At 42.6% G+C, this 24,751-nt stretch overlaps 1 protein-coding gene across 4 annotated transcripts in view; it reads right to left on the bottom strand.

Annotated features, from left to right (window-relative positions):
• Bmpr1a (bone morphogenetic protein receptor type 1A) overlaps positions 1-24,044 on the bottom strand; it is a 90,292-nt gene extending 66,248 nt beyond the window's left edge. For 3 of the 4 annotated variants that reach the window (XM_040747699.1, XM_040747700.1, XM_040747698.1), the window contains exon 1: positions 23,906-24,044. The gene's annotated coding sequence lies outside the window, so the exon portion shown is untranslated. Of the gene's footprint in view, positions 1-22,868; positions 23,752-23,905 lie in introns of those variants that run through there. The other variant, XM_005077629.4, reaches the window with a different exon arrangement.
• Positions 24,045-24,751: the final 707 nt, after the last annotated feature.

Genomic DNA, 24,751 nt, shown 5'->3' with positions numbered 1-24,751 from the left:
TTCGTAATGGAAGGTAGTGTTTGTTAGAGATATAATTACTTTATAGGTAATAAACCTCTAAAACCCTCAGAAATAAAACCAATTGCATAAACTTGTATTTATAAAGTACATTCAAATAAATAACAAAAAATTACTTAAATGAGTAAAGATTTTGAAGTTGATACTCTAAAACTGAGCTAGGAAAACCATCAAAAAGTCAAATTACAACTCAGAATCATTCAAAAGACTTTTAGTAACTGTTTCTGTGAAAGCAAAAGTGCCTTTTTAAATCTTCATTTATCTGCGAACAAGAAGAAACTGAGCAAAAGCAGAGGAACTGCTGTGGGTATTTTACTCAGTCTATAACACAATGATCCCATTCATTCAAATTTATTTTATGCCAACAGTCATGTTTTCTTCAAAATATAACTAAATTGGTTCCACATCAACTACAGACAAATTTACATTTAATTGCATGGCTAGGATCTTTGTTTCTCAAGAACTAAACTATTTTTTAAAACAACTCTACACAAAAAAAGAAAGACGTTTTGCTTACCTGTTAGATTATATAAAAGGTCTTTAAATGAAAAGGTGGCGACTTTACAAATATCGAGGCTAAGATAGTCTGTTTGGGGGCTGTCAGGGAGGAACTCTGCTCCCCAAGTTGGGGCAGGGTGGAGGCTGAAGCCATCACACCCTAGGCTGGCTCCACACTAGCAGTGAACAAAGAATGTGTAACTTGATCACTTCTTCACAGCAACACCCAGGAGTAACTTAATCTCTCAGGCATCTTTGGGCAGTTAATAGGGGAAAGGATTTACTCACTATTAGCGCCTAAGGGGAAAAAAATACAATCACTTTTTAAAAAGTGGTTTTTGTTTAACATGTAGTAATATTTCGGAGCCAAATGTAAGGTGCCTAGACAGACAATTACAAATGAAGACTTTGCTACCTGAGTAAGATTCCATTATGTAAGAGTCCATTATGCAAGACTAAAAATGCAACTGGAGTTTTAAGAACAATTAGTCTTACTTATCCAACATGGCTTTAGAATTGATTTTGCTTCTACAATGACGACAGCAGTAATTAGCTCCTAAGAAGTCTTCAGAAAAGGAAATAACTGAGATTTTAAAATCCAGATACATTTGAATTTTCAGTCCAGTTACTAAAAGAATCATCCAAAATTTTGATTTTTTGTTTTGTTTTGGTTTTTTGAAATATAGTTTCTCTGTGTAGCCTTGGCTCTTCTGCAACTCACAAAGATCTGCCTACCTCTGCCTCCTGAGTGTTGGGATTAAAGGCTTGCACCATCACTGTCCAGCAAAATCATAAAGTTGTATACTTTTAATTTTTAATCAACTTTCATTTGCCCTAATAAAGGAAATAAGTGAATCTGAATGTGATAATGGTCAAGGAAAACCTTGCTAGCCAAAACTGTAGTGAATTTTCTCAACACTGGCAAACACTCCTTAGCTTTCTAACAAAATGTCAAAGTACTTCTTCATGCATGACTTAATGGATACTCACAACTCTGAGTTAGGTAGGCCACAGCCTTCTATTGAAAACAAACACAAGAACTTGGTGTAGGGTGTCTCTGAACTTTAGTTTATAGAAGACACATGCTGGGAAACAGTACCACCTTCTTTCACCAAAGCTATGCCACCAGTGACCTAACTGCCCTAAGTCACAGGCTAGCTGTCATACAGCAGAGTGATTTCACCATTTAGCTGCCCCATATTCATCGTTAGCAAGATAAATAAAATGAAGAGGCCAAAATTATACAGCAAACTAAAAATAAACTATGGTAGCTAATGATGGCTCCTGGAAAGATGTTGAATCCTAATTCTTGGAACCTGTGAATGTATTACTTAAAATGGCAAAACAGATGGCAAGCATATTTATAAAGTGCATTCAAGTTTTAACAACCAAAAATTATTTAAGTGATTGAAGATTTTGAAAAGCTGAGCTGTGGAAAACATCCAAAGGTCAAATTACAACTCAGAATTGTGCAGAAGATTTTTAGTAACTGTTTATGTGACCAAAAAATTTGAGGTGGGGAGATTACCCATCTACTCCTTGAGTTCCCAAAAGTAGAAATATCTTTTTGCACTCTGGGAAAAGAATGAGAAGGCAAAGGTCTGAGACACAAGAGCTTGCTGAGTGTGAAGAGAGGAGGTCACAGGGCAAGCCATGTGGCCAGTCTTTAAAGGCTGGAAAAGGTACAGTGCTAGACAGTCTGTTAGAGCTTCCAAAGAGGAACCCAGCTGCTGAAGACACCTCCATCTAGACTGCAGAGACACTTGTGCCCTACAGAACTGTATGCATAGCTCTAAACCAGTATGCCTGTGCTAAACTGTTAGAGCAATAGAAAACTAATAAACCAATATAGTATGTAATTGGCTGGTTTGTATTTTCAATTATTGCCTTACAATGTTTTTTAGAAATCTGTCAAGTGAGAGAATATATTACTCAGAAAAACAAGTCTTGCCTCTGTCCACATAAAATACAAATACTTCACTATGTAACTATGTTCTTTTTTTAGCCAAAAGGCCAACAATTGACAAATGTTACTTTGTTACTTAGTAATATTCTGGGCCAATGCTCTGCGCTTCTGAAACTTTACTATAGCACTCCTATCAAATACAATTCCTCAAATAGCAAAATACAGCACTCACTCCTTTGCGGCGATAGACTCTATGTCAGGGAATGCAACTGGCTCAAGCGGCCAACAGGGTTAGTCACCTACCCAAAATACAATTAAAGGTGCAAGCAAAAGTAAAAAGCAGAGATCTCATCAATGTAGTGGGAAGAGAAGCAAAAGGGTTCAACCATCCCAATTGTGCCTTAAGGAACTGACATGAATTTAGGTTTGAACTGAGGGAGCACTGGAGCAAGGAGGAGGGGGGCATGAATAATTAGCAACCCTGTTTCAGCTCTGGTACTGCAAAGGAGACCATGATTATTGCTTGAGAGAACAAGTTGCTTCTTAGGAAATGATCCAAGACTTGTGAAAAAATGTCCTGCAAGGTATGCAGCTACTGAAATTCTAGGTAACTGCAGTCTTAATACAATGGCCTGTATAGTACTCTCATCCTTCAAGTAGGATGAGATAGGATAGGTTGTCACCAATCCTTAGTGCAGTCAGGCATGAGGCTGACCTGAAATACAGGAAACTCAAATGGAGGCTGAGGGGATAAACAGCCTAGGGGCTTTTACCCTCCTTCTAGCTATCCTATGGGTCCAAAGTCAAGACTTCTTTTGAAAAAACAAAACAAAACAGAACAAAACCCTGTGAGTGCCTAAGAGCTGGACAAAACAGTGAAGTGACAAAAAGAACGGGGTCAGAAAACTGAAATGGAGAGTATTTACATAGCAGTGAGGGAATGGACTAATGAGCAAGAATATCCAACACTGAAAGCAGGTCAAAGAATGTTTGCCAAGAAACAGTGCTAGATAACTAAGAAGTGACAAAGATAGGATTCAAATCCAGATATTCTGCATTCAACCCTTAGCTAAAGATAGAAGGGAGACCAGGCACTGTGGCACACACCTTTGATCCCAGTACTCAGAGGGTAAAGGCAAGCACATCTCTAAACTCAAGGTCAGCCTGGTCTACAAAGTGAGTTCCAAGACAGCCAGGACTACACAGAAAAACCCTGTCTCTAACAAAACAAAACAAAACAGAGGAAGGCAAGGCAAAACAAAAAAGGGAGGGAGGGTGAACTATGGGGGGGAGAGGAAGGGGAACGGGGTCGTTTTGTCTTACACTAAATTTAGGTCACTTTACTACGCTGCTATAGTTGTGCTATTAACACCTTCAGCAGAACAGGAATAATCCCTACCTTAAGTATAAAGCAGCTGCACGCAGAGCACGTACCAAAGTACCCCGTATGTATAACTCACTTGACAAATGACAGGTGCTACACTAGACATTTCTCTTATCTGACTTTAATTCTCATGAGAGCTCAGTAAGCTGCACCACTGTTTTTACAATTGAAAAACTGATGGTAAGGTCACATAACCATTAAGCAACAGAATTCCAAACATTTGACCATCACTGGCCTTAACATTTTCATTTATGTATTCAACTGCAAAGACCTATCTACACAAGCCCTCTCACATTGTGTGTTCTGTGTGGTGTTTGCCCGTGTGAGTGTATGCATGTGTACTGCAGGTGCATGTACATTTGTGTGCCCATGAATGTGAAGCCAGAGGCTGAGGTCCGAGGTCTTCCTTAGATTGCTCTCCCTCTTTTTTGTTGGAAATTTTTAAAAATCCATTACATTATTATTTATCCATTATGACTGTGCACAAGTACCACAGTGTGCCTGTGGAAGTCAGGACAACTTGTTGGAGTGTGTTCTCTCTTTCCACCAAGTGGGGACATCCTACAGATTGAACTCAGGTCATCAGCCTTGGTGACAAGTGATTTTGCCCTCTACACTATATTGCTGGCTCTATTTTGTTATTTTTTTGGAAAGTAGCAAGGAAACTTCAAAAGCAGAGTGACAGTGAGATCAGGCTACCTGAGTGAGAAAGTATTCAAAGGCCTCTCTAGCTTTATTTTTCTGAAAGTCTCTCAGCTGACCAGCCTCTGCGCTGCCATGCACACCCCACTCAATCATGAGACGGTGTGAGCCACTGTTCCAAACTTTTACGGAGGTTCTTCTACTTAGGCCCTCAGACTTGTGCAGCAGTCATCTTACTGACCAAAGCATCTCCTAGCCCCCTTACACTTTATGTTGACCATAAAATCCTCTGTACGCTGAACAAATATAAAAAAATGACTCCTAGCATTTTAGAAATATTGACAGTTTAATAATTCCATAGCACTCTTAAAGGTGTTCACCAGAATCAAAGCACTGTGAACTGACACTCACTAATCCATTTTTTAATAATTTATTTAAGTTTACTTTATGGAAATTGGTGTGAAGCTGTCAGATCCCCTGAGAATTGGAGTTACAGAAAGTTGTGAGCTGCTGGGAATTGAACCCCGGTGCTCTGGAAAAGCAGCCAGTGTTCTTAACCCCTGAGCCATCTCTCCAGCCCCTCACTAATCCATTTTAAAATGAAAAATTCACATCACTTCCTTCTACCCCAAACTCATTTTTCCATGATATCTGTCCCAAAATTATTTCTACTCCTTGAAATTCTAACTACTCAAAGTGATTATTTTCAAGTTTAAGTGAAAATCTTTTGTTCTGTTTATTTACAAATGGAATTTTAAAGAATTTCTCATTGTAAGTAAACCATTAGGTAAAAATAATTGAAAATTTATTGGAGATTCAATTATTATCATTATTAGCAGTATACTACTGATTTAAGGGACAAATGTTACACAGTTTAGTAACAATGTAAAAAATTTTCACACACACAAAAAAAATGTGCTTTGGCCAGGCATTGGTGGTGCACGCCTCTAATCCCAGCATTCAGGAGGCAGAGACAAGCAGATCTCTTGTGAATTCCAGACCAGGCTGGTCTACAAAATCGAGTTCCAGGACAGCCTCCAGAGCCACAGAGAAACCCTGTCTCAAAAAAAAAAAAAACAAAACAAAAGTACTTCTATGTGATGGGCACCTTTTTAAATCATTTTATTTTATGCTATCTTTTAAAATAATGTTGCTAAGAGAGTTTAGCAAATTTACAGAACAAGTTCCAGGACAGCCAGGGCTACACAGAGAAACCATCTCAAAAAACCAAAATCACAACTTTCAAAATCCCTTCTAAGTTATGCATTGAAAATTTTAGCATGATTTACCACTTAAAACTTTTTGTTGTTGCCAAGGACTGAACCCTTGATATTCACCACTGAACTTACCCCAGCCCTAAGATATTTTTAATATTCTAGCAGCTAACAATTTATTTCTGAATAATGGACTTGAGAACTTCTTCAGTTTCGTCAGAAGCAAAAATAATAATTTTTCATTAAAAGCCAATCAAAGACTGGGGCCGTATAACTTTCTTATTATTAGCACCAGCATTTGGAACTGCCATTTTGAGGAATATTTTTAAATGTACTTTGGTGTTTTAACTGCATGTGTACCTGTGTGAGGATGCCGAATCCCCTGGAACTGGGATTACCAACAGCTGTGAGCTGCCATGTGGTTGCTGGGACTTGAACCCAGGTCCTCTGGAAGAGCAGCCAGTACTCTTAACTGCTGGGTCATCTCTCCAGCTCCAATCATTTTGAGGGTTCTTGAGGCTTTTTTCATTTTTGGAAATATAAAATTCACATAGCACAAAATTCCCTTTGATAACTGTAAGTATATACACAAAAAGATCACTACTAATTAATTACAGAACATTTTCACCACCACCCCCATCAAAACAAAAATATTTATAGTCTTACTCAACTTCCCACTGGCAGCACCCCAGTAAGGTATTTTTTCTTCTAACGACTTGCCTTTTTCTAACAGTTTTTATAATGAATGTATACAATATGTGGTCTTTTGTGACTGACTTATTCACTCTGCTTCTCTTTTCTTGCGGGAAGGGGTAGATAGGTAGTCTAGGTTAGCTCTGAGCTGCCTTTGAAACTGATGAAGACTTTGAAGTCTGGTCAGCCTGCTTCCACCTCTCAAGGACTGGGATGACTAGCATGCACTCCAGACTGGCTAGTGGGGCTGGAGGTGGGATGCACGGTGCATGGTGGGCAAGCACTCTGCCAGCTGCGCTAGCCCTGCCCAATGTCTCCAAAGCCAATTCATGGTGTAGCTTAAGTCAATTTTATTTTTCACAGGTAATGTTTCATTGCCTAGAGCAAGATCAAATTTGTTTACTAGGCGATGAATATCCAGGTTGTTTCTACCACTTGGCAGTTATAAATGAAGTTGTGAACTTTTGTGAATACTTTTTGATTTGTTTCATGACAAGCCTTACAATGTAGCCCAGGCGTCAAACTCAAATTCTATGGCTCACATGTAGGTTTCTGTGTTAAAGTGAAATGAAACTGCTGGTTACACAGCAGTTCTATGTTTAATCTTTTTTCTTTAAAGACGTTTACTACTTGCCAGGTGTACACGCCTCCAGTCACAGCACTTGGGAGGCAGAGACAGAGAAATACATGTCTCTGAGTTCCAGGCCAGCCTGGTGTACACAGAGAGTTCTACGGGCAGCCAGGGCTTCACAGAGAAATCCTACCTTGAAAAGCCAAGAGGGAGGGAGGGAGGGAGGGAGGGAGAGAGGGAGGGAGGGAGGGAGGGAGGGAGGGAGGGAGGGAGGGAGGGAGGGAAGTTGCTACAGTTTCCAAGGCAGCTGGAATATCTTTTATTCCCTAATCATTGTCCAAAGACCCCCATTTCTCCAACTCCTTACTAATACTTAACACCTTTCAAATCATAGACATCCTAGTAGGCAAGAAATTGTTGTTTTGATATGAAGTTGTCTAGTGAATGAATTTTTACCTGACTGGTCATCTTTTGGAGACTTACCAGAAACTTTTGTCTCATTTTAAAAACAGGGTTGATTTGAAGATGAGTTATTGGTCAGTGTTCTTTACGTATTCTGAGTGTTAAGTTCCCTCCTCCTATACCTAATTTGCAAATATTTTTCTCATTCTGTGGGCTCTAGGATTGAGTTCTCTGAACCTGGATTGGGATGAATGGATGGACACACACACACACTTTACTTTCATTAGTCTCTAACTTAAGTTTTTTAGTTACTTAATTATACACAATAGTATTTTTAATGATTTATTTTTAATTCCAGGGGCTCTGAGAGAACAATTGGTGCTCTTAATCTCTGAGCCAACTTTCCAGCCCCCAATACACAACAATATTAAGTACAGCTGTAACTTAGTAACCAAAGAAATCAGATAATCTCAACCAATGCCACTGCTGCAGATAACTCGGTTTTATTTATAATCATCACCAAAATACGGACAGCTGTAAATCCTACCACTGGGTTATTTAATGACCTACTGAAAGACCATCAGGGGGCTGGGTAGATGGATCAATTGGTAGTGTGTTTGCCACAAAAGAATGAGGACCTGAGGTCAGTTTGCTAGCACCCACAAGGTTCCTCTGTGTAGCTCTGTAGACCAGGCTGGCCTCGAACTCACAGAGATTCACCTGCCTCTCCTCCTGAGTGCATGGATTAAAGGCCGTGCACCACCATCGCCTGGCTCCATGTTACATTCTTTTTCTTTAATGCTAGTTTTAGAGGCATCCCCTTCCCATTTCTCTCAGTGTGTGTGTGTGTGTGTGTGTGTGTGTGTGTGTGTATATACACACACACACACACACACACACACATATATATATGTATTCTTTTAGTAAGACACTAGAATCTACAGCCTCCAGAGCCCAGGCAACTCAGTGATACATGCCCTCTGATTATAAACTTTACAGTTTACTTTTACAGCAGAGTGAGATGTGCACCAGATGGTAGTCGGCTCTCTAGGTGCACTCGGAAAGCAACCAGACTTGCTGCCACTAACCATCAAACTAAGCATTATTCTGTAGAGGTAAGCTGGAGACAGGAAGCTTTATCTTCCAGAGCTCTCTCACCATTCAAAACAGGTCTGGGATGGGAAACTGCCCAGTAGGCCAAAGATCAGCAGACAGATGTAGCAAATACAGCAACTGTTTAAAGTCTCAAATTGGCTATTGCTGGTCTATAAGAAACCTCTTATTCAACATATTCATAGCCTACTCACCTAATTAGTAGTTTCTCAGTTGACCATCTTGACTTCTCTTAGACTGTACGCCTGGCAAAGCACATTGGTAAATACTATATACTCATGACAGTCTCCACAAATGAAAAAAAAAAGTGACACACACACACATATCTTTAAAGATTTCCTCTGAAATTATGTGTATGTGTTCCTGTCAGTACCCATGGAGGCCAAAGGAGTCAGATGCCCCTGGAGATGGAGTTACAGGTGGTTGTGAGTTTCCTAACACGCAGGGGATAAATAAGTGCTACTAACCACTTAGCAATCTATCCAGTCTTATACTTTTTTTTAGCTTCTAATATTCCAACAGCTAAAGCCTCTATTAAAGATGCACTCACTAGAGAATAATACTCTATTTGTTTTTCTTCAATTAAACTGGTCTTCCTTATTAATATAGTGTAAATGATACTATAGATTTCTGAATGTAAAATTACCCTTCAATCCTTGGGCTAGTTTTATTCTACAGATTTAACACACCTGTTTTTGATTACTCCTAGCTTCTGTGGTGATAGATTCCTTATGATTTATTAAAGCCACTGGAGATCAAAATAGCAAAGCAGCCATACTAGTTAGCTACAGAAGCTAGGCAGTGGTGGCACACACCTGTAATCCCAGGACTCAGGATTAAAAGGTAGACGGATCTCTGTTAGTTCAAGGCCACACTGACTACAGGAAATTGATCAGGTCTTAAAAGAAACAGCTCACACAAATGTGTTCTCAGCACCTGGGATCACATGCCTTTGATCCCAGCATGGGGAGGTGGTGTCTGGACCGGTAAAGGAATAAAAGGAGGAGAAGCAGGAACTCAGGGCCTTTGCCTCTGAGGATTCAGGGAGACAGGGCTGCCATTTCAGCTGGGTAGAGGTAAAGTACTGGTGTGGCTGCTTTGCTTCTCTGATCTTCAGTTTGAAGCTTGAACCCCAATATCTGTCTCTGGGTCTTTTATTTTATGTGCTACAAGCGCCTCTTTTATTTGTTGATTTTTTTCCTTAATTTTGTGTAATGTAAAATTTGTGAATTTATTTTGAAATCTTATTAAAAAAAAAACCAAAAAACCCAAAAACCCTGCCCTTTAAAAAGGAGTGTGCTGACAACCTTCTCTACTCCTCCCGCTACTGGTTACCTGGGGCTTTTCTGTGCCTCCTCACATCCCAGTCTGGAAACCTAAGGAGGGAAAGCAGTATACAACAGCATCGCACGCCACGACCACAACAGAAGAGCTCCTGACTGTAATCTCATAAAATATTGATTCAGCACTGAGGATATAAGCAGGAAATCTAAATTTAATCCCCGAAAAGTGCTGTTATTTTTAGAAAAAGTCTGCATGACTCCTAGGAAATGAAAGCAAACTTGAATTAAACATACATTTAAAGGTAAGAATTAACTTACCATAGTTACTGATATGAACATATACTGAATGTATTTCAGACATACTTTTCTTTTTAGAAACGTGTGTCCAATAGATGTTGGGACTCTGTTCTTCAAGCTAGAGGTTCTACGTTTTATCACCACCTGGTTTTCTCCTCCCTTAGTCTAGGTTCTACCTTCCCACACTTCATTCTACTTTAATCCATTATTAGAAAAAAAATAAAATCATATTTGAAACACTTTAATGTGCTTTAAAACTTAAAAGCTACAAAGCTCACAAAGACAAGAACACTGGAGGAGGAGGAGGAGGAGGAGGAGGAGGAGGAGGAGGAGGAGGAGGAGGAGGAGGAGGAGGAGCAGAAGGAGGAGGAGGAGGAGGAGGATCATGAGTTCCAGGTCAGCTTGGGCTACACATTTTGCTGGGTGATGGTGGTCCACGCCTTTAATTCCAGCATTGAGAGGCAGAGGCAGGAGTTCGATGCCAGCCTTGTACAGACTGAATTCCAGGACAGCTAGGGTGGTTTTTACAAAGAAACCTTGTCTTGAAGGGAGGAAAAAAAAAAAGTAGGGGAGGACATAACTGCATATATAACTCACAGTCACATCTTCAAAACCTTGTATTTGGACACTATCCCTTACTTTGAAGTTTCTTACAGTTTAGGTTCAAGCACCAAGAGAAGTTTATTCAAAATCTTAAGTTATGGTAGCCACTTAAGTTAATGATTTCAACTTACAGCATCTATATTGGTATTGACAAATGTTACTTTTGAGTAGTATGCATAAGAAGTTTTTTTCAGCTCTGTAGACTATGCTGGCCTCAAATTCACAGATATTGCTTGCCTTCTGAATGCTGAGATTAAAGACATGGGCCACCACTGCTCAGCTCAGATTTGCTTTTTAAATTAAACTTTTTCATGGAAACTTACTACTGTAGGAGCTTCCTAAAATACACACACACACACACACACACACACACACACACACACACACATATATATAATACATACAGATATATAAATTATATTTAAATGGAGTTAGTTATCACATAATAGAGGAAGATAATGCCCCAACTAGACCTCAAATCCTATCAGATAAAACTCCCAGGATCAGGAAGAATGGGTTATGTCTTTTTGGGTTGTTGGCTAAAGGGGATTACCCAACAGTCTTTACAGGCTACTGCCAATGTTATTAGTTCCTCTCCATGATGCCAGTAAGACACTATTGCTGAAAACAGCACACACTTATGTCATCCAACATGGAGAAATAGACCTAGTGCTCAACTAGAAGTTTCACTCCTGCAGACTAGTTCACAGTCTCAAAGGTACTCCACATGCTACTACCAGAGAAAAGGAATCATTTGCCTCACCAGCTACAAATCCTACACTATCAATCTGCCTCAAGGGTAGCACACATGTTACATGAATAAGCAGCTACCTTTTGACTGAATTTAAATTTAATCCATGAGATAGAACCCACATCTGACATGGTTAATAAGACCGAGAACCTCAGACTAGAGGTCACAGGCCCTAAGGGAAAACCCACTACTACTATTACTTTGCTAACATACCAGACCAATAAAAGGACTCCACAGATCAGCGCACTGAACCCTGCACTAACACAGAGACTCACAAGCGAACACCATGAAGAGAGTGAGAGACTGAAGCACCTAACCCTTAAATGGCTCCACATTACATCCCTCTCCTCAAGGCCTGGGAGTCTATGTAAAAGAGGAGGCAAATGAGTGATTTGAGAGCCAAGAGAAGCAGACAACTCCAAGGAAACAGCATTTCCAGAAACAACAGGACCGGTGCACATAAGAACTCAATGCCTGGGATGGGACGCACAAGACCTGCATGAGTTCAAATCAGGTACAGTCTCAGCATGGAGAAAGGGAAGGGCCCAGGATCTTACCCCTAACGAAGAAGGTAGAGTCTCAGCATGGAGAAGGGGAAGGGCCCAGGATCTTACCCCTAACGAAGAAGGTAGAGTCTCAGCATGGAGAAGGGGAAGGGCCCAGGATCTTACCCCTAACGAAGAAGGTAAAGTCTCAGCATGGAGAAGGGGAAGGGCCCAGGATCTTACAACTAACGAAGAAGCTACTTGCAACTGACGGCCGCCAGTCCGCTGAGGAAAGTTCTGTTATCTTCAAAGGAGCGACACTGGGTATATTAACTGTGCTCCAAGGCAGGCCCCATGCTCAGGAATAGTTGGCCAACATAAAACAACTCCATTTTTGTTGTTATTGTTTGCTTTAGGGGTTTTTGAGGGTGATTTTTTTATTGTTTTTTTTAAGAGAAAAATAAGAAGGGAAATCTGAGATTTAGGGTAAAAAATAACAAAAACATATTGTGTGACAAATTTTAAAAATAAATAAAACTTTAGGAGCTGAAGAGATGGCAAGTTCTGTTCTTGCTAAGAATCTGAGTTCAATTCCCAGCACCCATACGGGCAGCTCATAACTGCATATAACTCCAGTCACAGGGGGATTTGAGATCTGTGGCTCTAGATATCTATACTTACATGAACATACCCACACAAGCACACACATAATTAAATATAATAAAATTTTTAAAATGCAAGATCTAGTTATTTTCTTGACAAATATTTATCTTCATTAATGTTTATTAAGCTTCTATATAAAGGCAGGCTAAGTGTTCCATGTTGCCCTCACTGTAACCCTCTGAGGATTGTTACTGTTCTTACTATAAGACTTTATAGAGTTTTAACTCTTGGGCTGAAGGCAATAAACCTGGTAAGCAGAGTATAAAGTACACAGCACAATAAACATAAAAGACTAAACATACAGGCTCAGAGGTTACACTGATGGCTTTTACAAAGGACCGGGGGTCAATTCTCAGCATCCATATGGCATGTCAAAATGGTCAGCAACTCCAGTCCCAGGAGATCTGACATTTCCTTCTGGAGTCCGTGGTCACCCGGCATACACATGGTACACATACATGCATGCATGCAAAACACGTACATACCCATAAAATAACAACTAAACATATAAATAAGTCAAGTCTTGCTTAAATTATAGTGTGTGGGTATCCAGATAAATGAAAAGTCACTGTAATCATTATCAAGATTGATTGGTTTCTATTTGTTTTATTTTGTTTTTAATATCTTGTTTTGTTTTTTTCAAGACAAGGAGGGTTTCTCAGTGTTGCCCTGGCTATCCTGGAACTCACTTTGTAGATGAGGCTAGCCTTAAACACACACAGATCCATCTGTCTCTGTCTCCCGAGTGCTGGGATTAAAGGTGTGCACTACCATGCCTGGCAGATTTTTTTTTTTTTTGAGACAGGGTTTCTCTGTATATTCCTTTCTGGCTGTCCTGGAATTCAATCTGTAGACCAGGCTGGTCCTGAACTCTCAAAGATCCACCTGCTTCTGCCTCCTAAGTGCTAGTATTAAAGAAATCAGGGTATGGCATGGTGGTACAATCCACTAATCCCAGCACTCAGGAGGCAGAAACAAGCAGATCTCTGTGAGTTCCAGGCCAGCCAAAGCTACACAGTGAGATCCTGTCGATGGATGGATGGATGGATGGATGGATGGATGGATGGATGGATGGATGGATGGATGAGCTTGTAACCCCAGCACTCAGGAGGTTGAGGATTTGGGCCAAGCTGGGCTACTGGAAGGAGGACAGATGGAGGAACGGATGGATGGAAGGAAACTTCTTTGTGTAAAAATTAAACTTAGGGGTCAGCAAGCTGAAAGGCACTTACTACATACTATGCAACTGGAGTTCAGTCCTTGGGACTCACGTGGTACAAGGAACTTAGCAAGTCCTTCAAACTGTCCTCTGACCTCCATATATACATATATACACACACACACAAAATAAAAAAGAAATGTAAAGTATTTAACTTAGCAAAGTGTGGTCACTTTAATGCCAATATTCAGGAGGCAGAGGCAAGCAGAGCTGAGTTTAAGACCAGCCTGGTCCACATAGCAAGTTCCAGACTTAAAAAGGGGCTGGAGAGCCGGGCGGTGGTGGTGCACGCCTTTGATCCCAGCACTCGGGAGGCAGAGGTAGGCGGATCTCTGTGAGTTTGAGGCTGGGCTAGACCGACAGCCTCCAAAACAATACAGAGAAACCCTGTCTAGTAAAAAAAAAAAAAAGGGGGGGGCTGGAGAGACGGCTCAGCAGTTAAGAGCAATGGCTGCTCTGCCAGAGAATCCAGGTTCAATTCCCAGCACCTACATGGCAGCTCACAACTGCCTGTAACTCCAGTTCCAGGGGACAGGGCACACTCACATAAACACATGCAGGCAAAACACTAATGCACATAACATAAAATTTTAATTGAAAAAAATTTTGCCGGATGGTGGTGGCGCACGCCTTTAATCCCAGCACTCGGGAGGCAGAGGCAGGCGGATCTCTGTGAGTTTGAGGCCGGGCTGGACCGATAGCCTCCGAAACAACACAGAGAAACCCTGTCTCGTAAAAACCAAAAAAAAAAAAAAAAAAAAAATTTTAAATTATCACTACAGCTGCAGGAATATATGCAGGGAAGGGATAAGCACATAGAGAAGTACATTTAATAGTATATTCAATCTCACTTAATAAAGCTTTAGTTTTGGAGAACAGATTTTAGAAAATTCAGTTTAAAGCGATTTTACTCAGGCTTGAAGTATTTTTATATATTTTTAAATAATACTATTTTTAAGTATGTTTTAGAGAAACCTCACTTTGCTTATGTTCACCCAGATGCTGGAGTAGGGGTGAATCTAGCTATTACTGAACAGAAAAAGATTTTCCTCTACTCTCTTTAGTTTCCACAACTAGAGCCTAAGAGTTAAACACACAGCACTGTCTTAAGAATTTGAAGCAATCTATCTTACCAAGGAAGTCCAAGTAACACACAGAGCATAAAAAAAAAAGTAACTTTTAGGAACAACAGTGGTGACTCGGAGGCAGAGAGATGATAGCTTTGTAGCAGTGTCTATTTATGCATGGTGACAAATTCTCTCTAGTAAGACTCAATCTTCCCAGGTTTCAAAATTCCAAAAGGAGGAGCTTTGCGGAGAGCTTATGTATGACAAGTGAGTTCTTTTGGAAAGCTCTGCTTTAGGCAAGTAAGGAATTCCAGACAAAATTCCATTTGCAAATGCCTTCAGGTCAAAATAATTTTCATGACACAGACACAGAAGCGTACTTTGGACCTTGTTGCTGTTAACAGACACAAACGTGTGCACTTTCATTGTACAAAATATTTCATTTGCAATACAAAATATTTTAGGGCAAAATTCACCCACCAAGAAGTTTATGACAAATTCAGAACATAAGCTAATTCTCAGAACAGCAAAGGAACTTGGTCACAGGAGTAACTGTTTCAGACGGCAGAGTAGAACTGACACTTGCCGTGGGGAAGAACACACACACACACACACACACACACACACACACACACACACACACACACACACTCACTCACTCACTCACTCACTCACTCACTCACTCACTCACTCACACTGTTATAGCTGGGATGGAAGCCGTAAAGCTCTGACAGGGCAAACAGCAACTTTCTATTGAGTTTGTGCACCTTCTCTTAGAGTAGATACATTTGTAAGAATTTATCCTACAAAAGTTTCACAGAGAAATTCAAAAGAAAAAACTGGAAACAATCTTACCTTTAATCAATGGGGGACTGTCACATGCAATCAAGATGTCACTAGGGACACAGACTAGAGGATAGCCACTGTTAAACAGTAAGGCCCTGTCTCAAAAGCAAGTAAGACTCAAGTGTATCCATAAAATGGAATGCCAATTATTTTAAAAGAATGAAAATCAAAATGTACTGACATAAAATTACTACCCACATAATCAATGAAAACACAACAGTTTTTTTTTTTAATGGCCTATTTTTGGATAGGGAAGGGAAAGAATGGAAGAAATGAAGACAATAGAAAAGAAGGATTAAACTAAACCCTATGTCTGTATCAGTAGTAATGGGAGGTGAGGATTACAGAATATTCTCATTATGTCACCCTACTTAATTTTAGGCACAGATATGGATTGAACTTCTGCTAACAGGAAAAAAAGGATGGGGTTAAAAAAAATCCAGGTGCAATAGCATACACCTGTAATTCCAGCATTCAGGAAACTGAGCCAAGAGACTGTGAGTTCAGAGTTCAAGGCTATTGAGAGTAATACCGGTAGACTGTCAAAAAATAAAACGACAACAACAAAAACCTACTAAATAATTATTTCTTTAACCCAATGTATCCAGAGTAGTATTTCAATGTGTAATCAACATTTTGAAAGCACAGGTATTTTATATTTTTGCACTATTAGAATGGCTGGTGTGTAGTTGAATTTACACCATTACACAATTCAGACTAGCCACATTTCAAATGTCTAACAGCTACATGTAGCAGGGGTACTGCAGTGATCAACACAGATCCGAAGATTTAGAATGCAAATCCAGAAAGGTAAATTTAGGCAACTTAGACTAACAACAAGGTAGTAAGTATGAAGCAAACACTGCAGGAAATGCAGCCTGGGCCAGAAAAAGTCTCAGAGGATTTAGATTTCACACTGTAGTAAGAATGCACACACACCCCCAATTTAACCAACACAAATGATGAGACTTATTTTGGTAATGTTAGTAATTTTTTTCTTTCTTCTCCTTTTCTTTTGAGACAAGGTTTCTCTGTGTGTAGCCCTGGCTGTACACCAGGATGACCTTGACACCACCATACGGGTGCCATTCCCTTTCTTACTTGCAAACACTGTCAAGCTAAGAGTGGGTGTTCTGGCAAGTCAAGAATCCAGCAATGCCATCAGGAGCCAAAGCACAATATAGCCTGTAATATCAGCAACTAACTACTCTGCACTGGTCATGGACTTTTCCTTCAGTTTTATTTGAGAGGGCAGTGCACAACTTGCAGGACTAGGTTCTCTTCCTCCAGTGCATGGATACCTGGCATGGAACTCAGGTTCCCCTTAAGACCAACCCTCTTCCTTTCTTTCTCTGCAGTAGGAAAAAGACCCGAAAGGTCACGTTCTCTTTCACTTTCAAGACAGATTCAAGTAGTTCTGTGTGATATCTGAGGCTGCATAGCTACTTCGCAGTAGAAACAGTTCTAGACATTTTCCATCAAACTGGAAGCTCAAAGTTATCCTTTTTACTGCTTTTTTTTTAGGTAGTTTTTCATAGTACCTAAATTATCCATACTGGATGTATTACTCTCATAATTTACAAAAAGGAAACAAAAATGTTTGCTTTTAAAACAAACATCCTCCCTCTTACTCTACATGCCACATTCTAACACACTTTTGTTCTAAACAGCCAGGTTCCTTGGTCACTCTACTGCAAGACCTCTTGCTAGTCAGTCTTCTCTACTCAGGCCTTAAGTTGTTATTGCTTAGGATCTTTACTGAATATACAAGGAGACCTTGGGAAGAAGTTCACAGTATAACCATGAAATTGCTCCAAAATTATTTTGTTGTGTTTTTCTTCAGATTCTAAAAGAATGACCTTTAGAGCCAAAGTGGATTTACCCTTATCTATCCAGAGTCATCTTTTGTTTGGGAAAAACTACCACCTGCCCATCCCACATGTTTCTACAAAGATGACTATGGTGGTGTTTAAAAGCTCGGTGCCTAAGTGGGTATGGAAGGAAGGCACAGACACCAATGGCACTCTATCCTTCATGTACACGCATAAGCATCTGCAGGAGACAGATTTATACCATTAGAAAAGGTTTCCTTCCCCTCTGAATCCACAGCAGTCAGGTCCAGCTGAGCCTGGATTAGTTACCAGTGGCCCTCCTCTACCAGATAAATGCCTTGACCAGAAATGTGAGAATCAGAGAAGACAGAGGCCCAATTGCACCATTAGATCCAGTCACACTTACTTTTAGTTGTTTGTTTGCTTGTTTTAATATAGTGGGGCCTTTCTTCTCTTAAAGTCAAACTGCAAGCAAGTCACTTTTGAGAACCACCCAATCCTGCTGTTAAAATATACAATCTATATGATAATCCCTCCAGATAGTCTTCCTCCAGCCCAAACCTCTGTGAAACTCCAGGTCCATATATACAGTAGCCAAAAACATCTTTTAAAAAAAAAAAAAACTGGTGCTAGAGACTGAACCTACACAAGTATACACTCTACCACTGAGCTGCAACCCGAGTCCCCGAAACCTCTACTTGGTTGTTTAAAGGATGTTTTAGACTGCTTAGATAAAAAAATACACTACGTGGTGCCAGTGAGGTGGCCCAGTGGGTAAGCGAGCTTGCCACCAAGCCTGTCAAGAGTTCAATGCCCAGAGCCCACCCTGCAGAGAGAACTGGGGCCCACGTGCCCACGCAGGCACGCAACCAATCAACCAAGGCAAACACACTGTCTTTTTCCCACAGACCAGCCCTTCCTCCACACTTTTTCATCTGTCACCAACGCAAACCACTGTGCTTCCCCAGTCAGATACTTGGGCATGAGCCTTAATGAAATCCCACCCTTTCTCATCTGTACCTAGATAACCAAATCTTGCCAGCTCATTAAAACCTACTTTGGTTCTTTCTTCAGACTGATTCTTCAGTGAGTAATTATGCCCAAAAGGAAGGCAAAGCTGATGTCTTCTCCCTACCTGGCATACCTCAGCCCCCTCGAAACATTCCACAGGAGCCCAGCACCACTGCTTAGACACTAGCACTGCAAGTCTACACAGTAAGAAAACAAGGTTCATGAGCAGCATAAAAGAGAAAAACTAAGACACTCAAAAAGAATTTCAATGTGTATTCAATTTCTATTCATTAGTGCTATATTTAACTGCCCAGATGAACCTGATTTAGAGATGCACTAGGCCCAAGCTGAGATGATTTCCACTGTCTATCAACTTCCTTAAACCCCTAGCTAATGCTCTAAAAATAAATAAATAATAAATGTCTCCAAGATCTCTTGGCACATTGTTGGGTGGGGGGCTGACCTCAAGCTCACAATGCTTCTACAGAGTGCTGCGATTTGATTTCAAGCACAGGCCCTCCCTCCCTTCCTATGTGTTTCAATGTAAAGCCTGACTGTCCTGGAACTCACTCTGTAGACCAGGCTGGCCTCTGAACTCAGAAATCTTCCTGCCTCCACCTCCCCAGTGCTGGGATTAAAGGCGTGCACCACCACCACTGTCCAGCCCCCAACTTTACCTTTTTTTTTTTAAGAACAGGGAGTCTGGTGACATACACCTTTAATTCCAGCACTTAGGAGGCAGAGGCAGACAGATCTCTGTGAGTTCAAGGCCACTCTGAGCTACAAAGAGAAACCCTTTCTTGAAAAACAAAACAACAAAATACTAGTTGAAAATATTAACACACATTAAAATAATTGTTTAATTAAAAAATTCAAAGACATTTTTATGTTTACTCGTTTTGGGTGTTTTTTGTTGGTTTGTTTTTCAGACTATCGTGTAGTCCAGGCTGGTCCTGAATTTAGGATCCCCCTAACTCCATCTCGAAAATGCCAGGCTTTTAAGTGCGCACCACCACACCTGGCTTATAATTCACTCTTCTGAAAAGCTAAGGACAAGCTGGGTATGATGGCCGGCAGCTGGGTTCCCAGCAGCTGGAAGGAAGACTATTTATCCCAGGAATCTGGGTCCAGCCTGAGCAACACAAGACCTTATCCCTTAACAAGAACATGAACTAAACTGGAAAAGAGGGAATTATAGCAGAAACTGAAGTGGAACGGGGCAAATAAACTCCAGGTAAAATATGTTATTCTGTCATGACATGGAACCCATGCCTGGCACTGTTAACAGGACCAAGAAACTGTGAGTCCTAGGGGAGAACTTGAGAACTTAGTACCAATAGACATAGTACTAAAGTGACTCCTAATGACTCATTGCTCTACCCATAGATCAGACCATCTCTCACTCCTCATCAGAGAAGTTCCTTGCAATAGATGGCAATTATCACACCCCTCCAGGAAAGGTTCAAGGACCTTCCTGTAAAAGTCAAGGAACAGGAAGACTGAGATGTTGAACAACTGCAAGGAAACTGTTTTCTGGACACAACACGGCCGTTGCACACAGGAACAGCAGCTACGACAGCATGGGCAAGACCTGCACAAACTCAAACCAGACAAAATCCCAGCATGGGGGTGAGGGGTGGGCATGAAATCCCACCAGTAGCTGAGGAGCTATTGACATCTGATGGTTGCTAAGAGAGGGAATCAGTTTTATTTAATGATGTGATCCCTGGTAGACTATCATACTTCAGGGCAGGCCCAAGGGTAGCTGAGCAGCACAAACTGGATGATGAGTTTATTTTTTAAAAAATGTTTAGGTTGGGCAGTGGTGGCACACATCTTTAATCCTTGCACCTGGGAAGCATAGGCAGCAGATCTGAGTTCAAGGCCAGCCAGGGCTACATAGATAAACCCTGTTTTGAAAAACAACAAAAACATTGTTTTAAAAAGAAAAACTCTAAGTTGGGTGGCTAGGGAGATCAGGGTGAAGGGTAGATCTGAGCCTGGGGGACTAATACAATCACAATACACTATATGAAATTCATGAACGAACAGAAAACATTTTAATTCAAAAATTATTTCTGGAAAACTCAAGAAATACATTCCTGGGGGGGGCATATGAAACCCAGGGCTAAAGTGATGGCTCAGAAAGCAAGACTCTTGCTGTTCTTGCAGAGGACCAAAGTTTGCTTCCCAAGACAGACTTTGCGTGGCTCACAAGCATCTGAAACTCCAGCTCCAGGGAACCCAACACCCTCTTCTGACCTTGTGATATACACATTCACAAGCACATACAAACCCACACAAAGACATACATGCATACAGCTAATTAAAAATAAAAACAAATCTTAAAAAAATATGAAGCTCTAAAATTCACAATAGAAATTTTACACAAACTAATAAATATTAAATAAATTGAAAAGTCTTCTCCAAAAAAAAAAAGATCTAGGCCTAAATGGTCATATATATATGTATATATCTCAGCCATTCAAGGGCAATAATCCCAGTTCATACTGCTCCTGAAAAGACAGCAAGAAGGAAAGCTACCCAATTATTCTACAGCTACTAGAATCCCAAGACCAGCACAAACTAAGACTTGTATCGGAGTTGGCAGGAATACAAGTAAGGGTCACAGTATCAGGATCTACAGATGCTGGCTACAGACTAGACTCGGGAAGGACTGGGGAGAGAACTGGGCTTGATCTATTAACAGGGATAGGTAGCACTATAAGGCAACCACTAAGGAAGCATCCATCTGAACTAGACTACCAGGTACAGTTTTTTACATAAAGCAACCAGAAGGCCTCAAACGTTCAGAAGGCAGATCAGGATTTGAGAAACAGTCAGACAGAAAAAACCTGAACAATAACTCAAGGGAGGGCCAACCAGACGGCTCAGCAGGTAAAGAAAGGTGCCTGCCACCAACCAAGCCGATGGCCTGAGCTCCCGGCACACATGGTGGAAGCAAAGACTGGCGTCTGCAAGCTGCACCCTGGCCTCCACAAGCCTGTCATGGCAGCACACACGCAGAAGTAAGAGAAATAACACAATTTATTTAAAATAGTCTTAAAACCGATGTGAACAGTGAAACCCAGAAAACACTGAGCATAACTAAGAGAAAGGAGGGAGAACAGAGGTAGACAGAGGGCAAAACAAGAATAAAGTCACCATGTCGCCTAATTCTTTCTTCCTTCACAACTGTGTCAGGGTGCAAAATAACATTTTAGGGAGGTCTTCCTAGATGGTCCTAGCAACACCAGCACCAGGTCAGGTCTCCACTTCAAGCTTTTATAACCCCCTACACTTTAATTATCATCACAATTACACTTAATTATACAGAACTCATCCTTCCACAAGTTCCCCCACTAGACTTTAAGCTCCACAAGTATAGGACAGGACAGTATGCGTGGTGCCTCCCCCCACACCCTCAGTGTGTCAGCAAACAGTGCACACTCCGCGGATGAAACAGGCAGGTGAGCGGACAGCAAGGATGCGGTCTACGGACCGGAAGCACAGCTGGGAGCGTAGCTCAGTTGCAGGGGCTTCCCTAGCAGACACGTCAGGCCTCAGAACAGTGCTTGGATCTGATTAGGCTATACAGTTCCTTCCTGAATGGGAAATCCTGTCAACACAGCGTCAAGTCAACGGATGATCACAGTGTCCAAGAAGGGAAAGTAAGTCTACTCCTGGGAGTATCTCCAGGAGGGATTATAGATGACTGTATTTTAATTTTACTTCAATTTTGCTCTATTTTGCAATTTCTCTTTAACAACCACGTATTACTTTTATAAGAAAAAAATTTTTAATGTTAATGACTTGAAAAGAAAATACAACACAGCCTGAGAGACTAGCAAAGCTATATAAAAGTTTTTGTAAATTAAAGGATCCTAAGTACATGTGTACTTTTTTAAAAACCCCAAAATACCAGCCAAGTCTACATAGCCAGTTTGAGGCCAGTCTGAGCTATGTAGTGAAACTGTTTCAAAACAAAAAACGAAACAAGACAACAGGTCAAGCTCCAATAGGTAGGAAAAGGGTGTTAACTAGTAAGGTGGCTGGGACCCTCCAGAAGGAAAATAGATCTGAGAAGGAATCCAAAGCAAAGAGCACCCGCTGTATGCGTCACTCTTAAAGGGTACGGAGAAATGAAGACAGTTAAAAAGGTTTCAAAGGGCTCCACCGAGAATTGGGGGGGGATATAAACCAACAGAGGATCTGTTATATTAAAAACCGCATTCCAAATTTAAATGCACCTTCCACAAACTCTTGAGTTCCTACTGAAGTGTTCGTATTTTTAAGTTCTGACTTTAAAGAGCTAAGATAAATTTCAACATCCTTTTAGTTCAACTGAAAGCAACGATAAACATAGTTACCTTTTGCTTTATCTCCAAGTTTAATTCCCCTCACTAGCAAACACAAGTCGTTCACAGCTGAAGCAACGCGGGGTTTCATGCATAACTGGAAAAACGCTCTTAAGTCTTTGCACAATTTGCTTTTGTACGAGGGCCATACCCTTGAATACCACTGAGTCCAATCCCGGCACACTTATCTAAGTTATTTAACCTCTGCGTCTCGGTTTCCTCCTCTAAAACAACAAAAAATACAATAACCAGGGTTATCTTAAGAAGTGGCGCGACACGAACGCTAAGCTCGTATCTCGTCCTCAGAAGAGTTTGTAAACCGCCTAAAAGAGAAAACCGGCAGCCCCTTAACCAAATGAAAAGATCAATCGACGGAGTCTTACAAGTCACAAAACGCCAGGCACTAACACACAATGTATTATTTTTCTCCCTGACCCGCTTTTCTTTCTTTTCTTTCTTTCTTTCTCTCTCTTTTTTTTTTTTTTTTTTTTTGTTTCTTCGCCAAACCTTTCCGCTAGGAGTCTGGAAGGGGAGGGGGCTGTGCACGCAATCCAGCACAAAGTTTTTCGAAATCCAAGTGCACAATCACAACAGACATGGCAGCGGAGGCCGCACAGAACAACAGGTGAACCAACTCGCCGGGACGGAGGGAGAAACCCGGCGCCTTCCCGCAGCCAAGTTGGGAAGACGGGCCGAGCGCTTAGCCCGGCCTCCATGCCCGCACCGAACACGCTCCGTTCTCCTCTCGCTCTCCCTCTTTTTTCCTAGCAAAGAGTCCCGAGACCCAGCCCCAGACTCAGCCCCAGACTGAGCGGCGCAGCTCTGGAGCGGGAGCAGAGCGCCGTTCCCATTTAAGGACTCCAGAAGCGTCCTCCGAGGGGTGGGGATGCGAACAAAAGGGCGAGCGCGGCCGGGCGGCCGGGCCGGGCCGGGCCACGGGGCCGGGGTCTCCCGCAGGCCCCGCCGAGGCTCGTCGCGGCCTCCCCCGGCGTCGCCACCGTCGCCCCAAACTTCGCCGGCCTCCCGCACTCCGCCAGCCGCCAACTCACCGGGATCCCGAGAAACTCATCCTCCAGCGCTCGGCGCAGGCGGGCACGGACAGCCGCGGGGCGGCGGGGCCCGGCTCGGCCTCCGCCCTCGGCGCGCAGCGGCCCGGGCCCTGTCGCCCCTCGCGCGGCCGTGCGGTCCTCGTCTCGCGCGGGAGCTCGGGCCTCCGTCCGTCCCTCCCTCCCTCCCTCCCTCCGCCCTTCCCTCCGCCCTCCTCCTCCGCGCGGCCGGCGAGCAGATTCCAATCTCTGCCGCCTCAGCCGTGGAGGACGCGAGCTCGCCGAGGGGGGGTGGGGGGGCGGCCCGTGGGGGAGGGGCGGCCCGGGCGAGAGGCGCCGGCGCGCGCGCACTGGGGAGGGCCCGCCAGCTCCGCGCGCCCCCGCCCTGGGGCGCCGGCCCCGCCCCGGACACGAACGGAGCCGAGAGCTCGACGGAAGTGCCCGAAGGGCCCGTGGAGCCCGGCGCCCCTCTGCCGGGAAGGAGGGCCGGCGGCCGGCACGGGGGCGCCAGGTTGCCGCGGGAACGGGGGGAGGGCCGCCCCTCGGCGCACGCCGCCGCCGCCACCCGCGTGATGGAGGGGCTGCTTGGACAAGGCTGCGGGAAGGAGACCGTGCGGGCACACCCCTTCCCGAGCCGAAGCTCCCTCGCTCGCGCGGCGTGCTAGTGAGACGCGGCGGCGGACTGGCTCCAAAGGCGCCGAGTCTCCACGGTGCGGGGTCGGCTGCCCGCTCGCAGTTGTCGCCGGGAAGAAAAATGTAGCCACGCTGCATTCATTACTCACCCCCCCTCCCCGCTCCCGGGTCCTGGTGGTGGCCCGCGGGGAGGGACGTGGGGGCGCACACGTTCTC

Source organism: Mesocricetus auratus, unplaced genomic scaffold, assembly GCF_017639785.1.
Source record: "Mesocricetus auratus isolate SY011 unplaced genomic scaffold, BCM_Maur_2.0 Super-Scaffold_100006, whole genome shotgun sequence".
NCBI lineage: Eukaryota > Metazoa > Chordata > Mammalia > Rodentia > Cricetidae > Mesocricetus > Mesocricetus auratus.
This window is presented reverse-complemented; position numbering and strand designations above follow the sequence as displayed.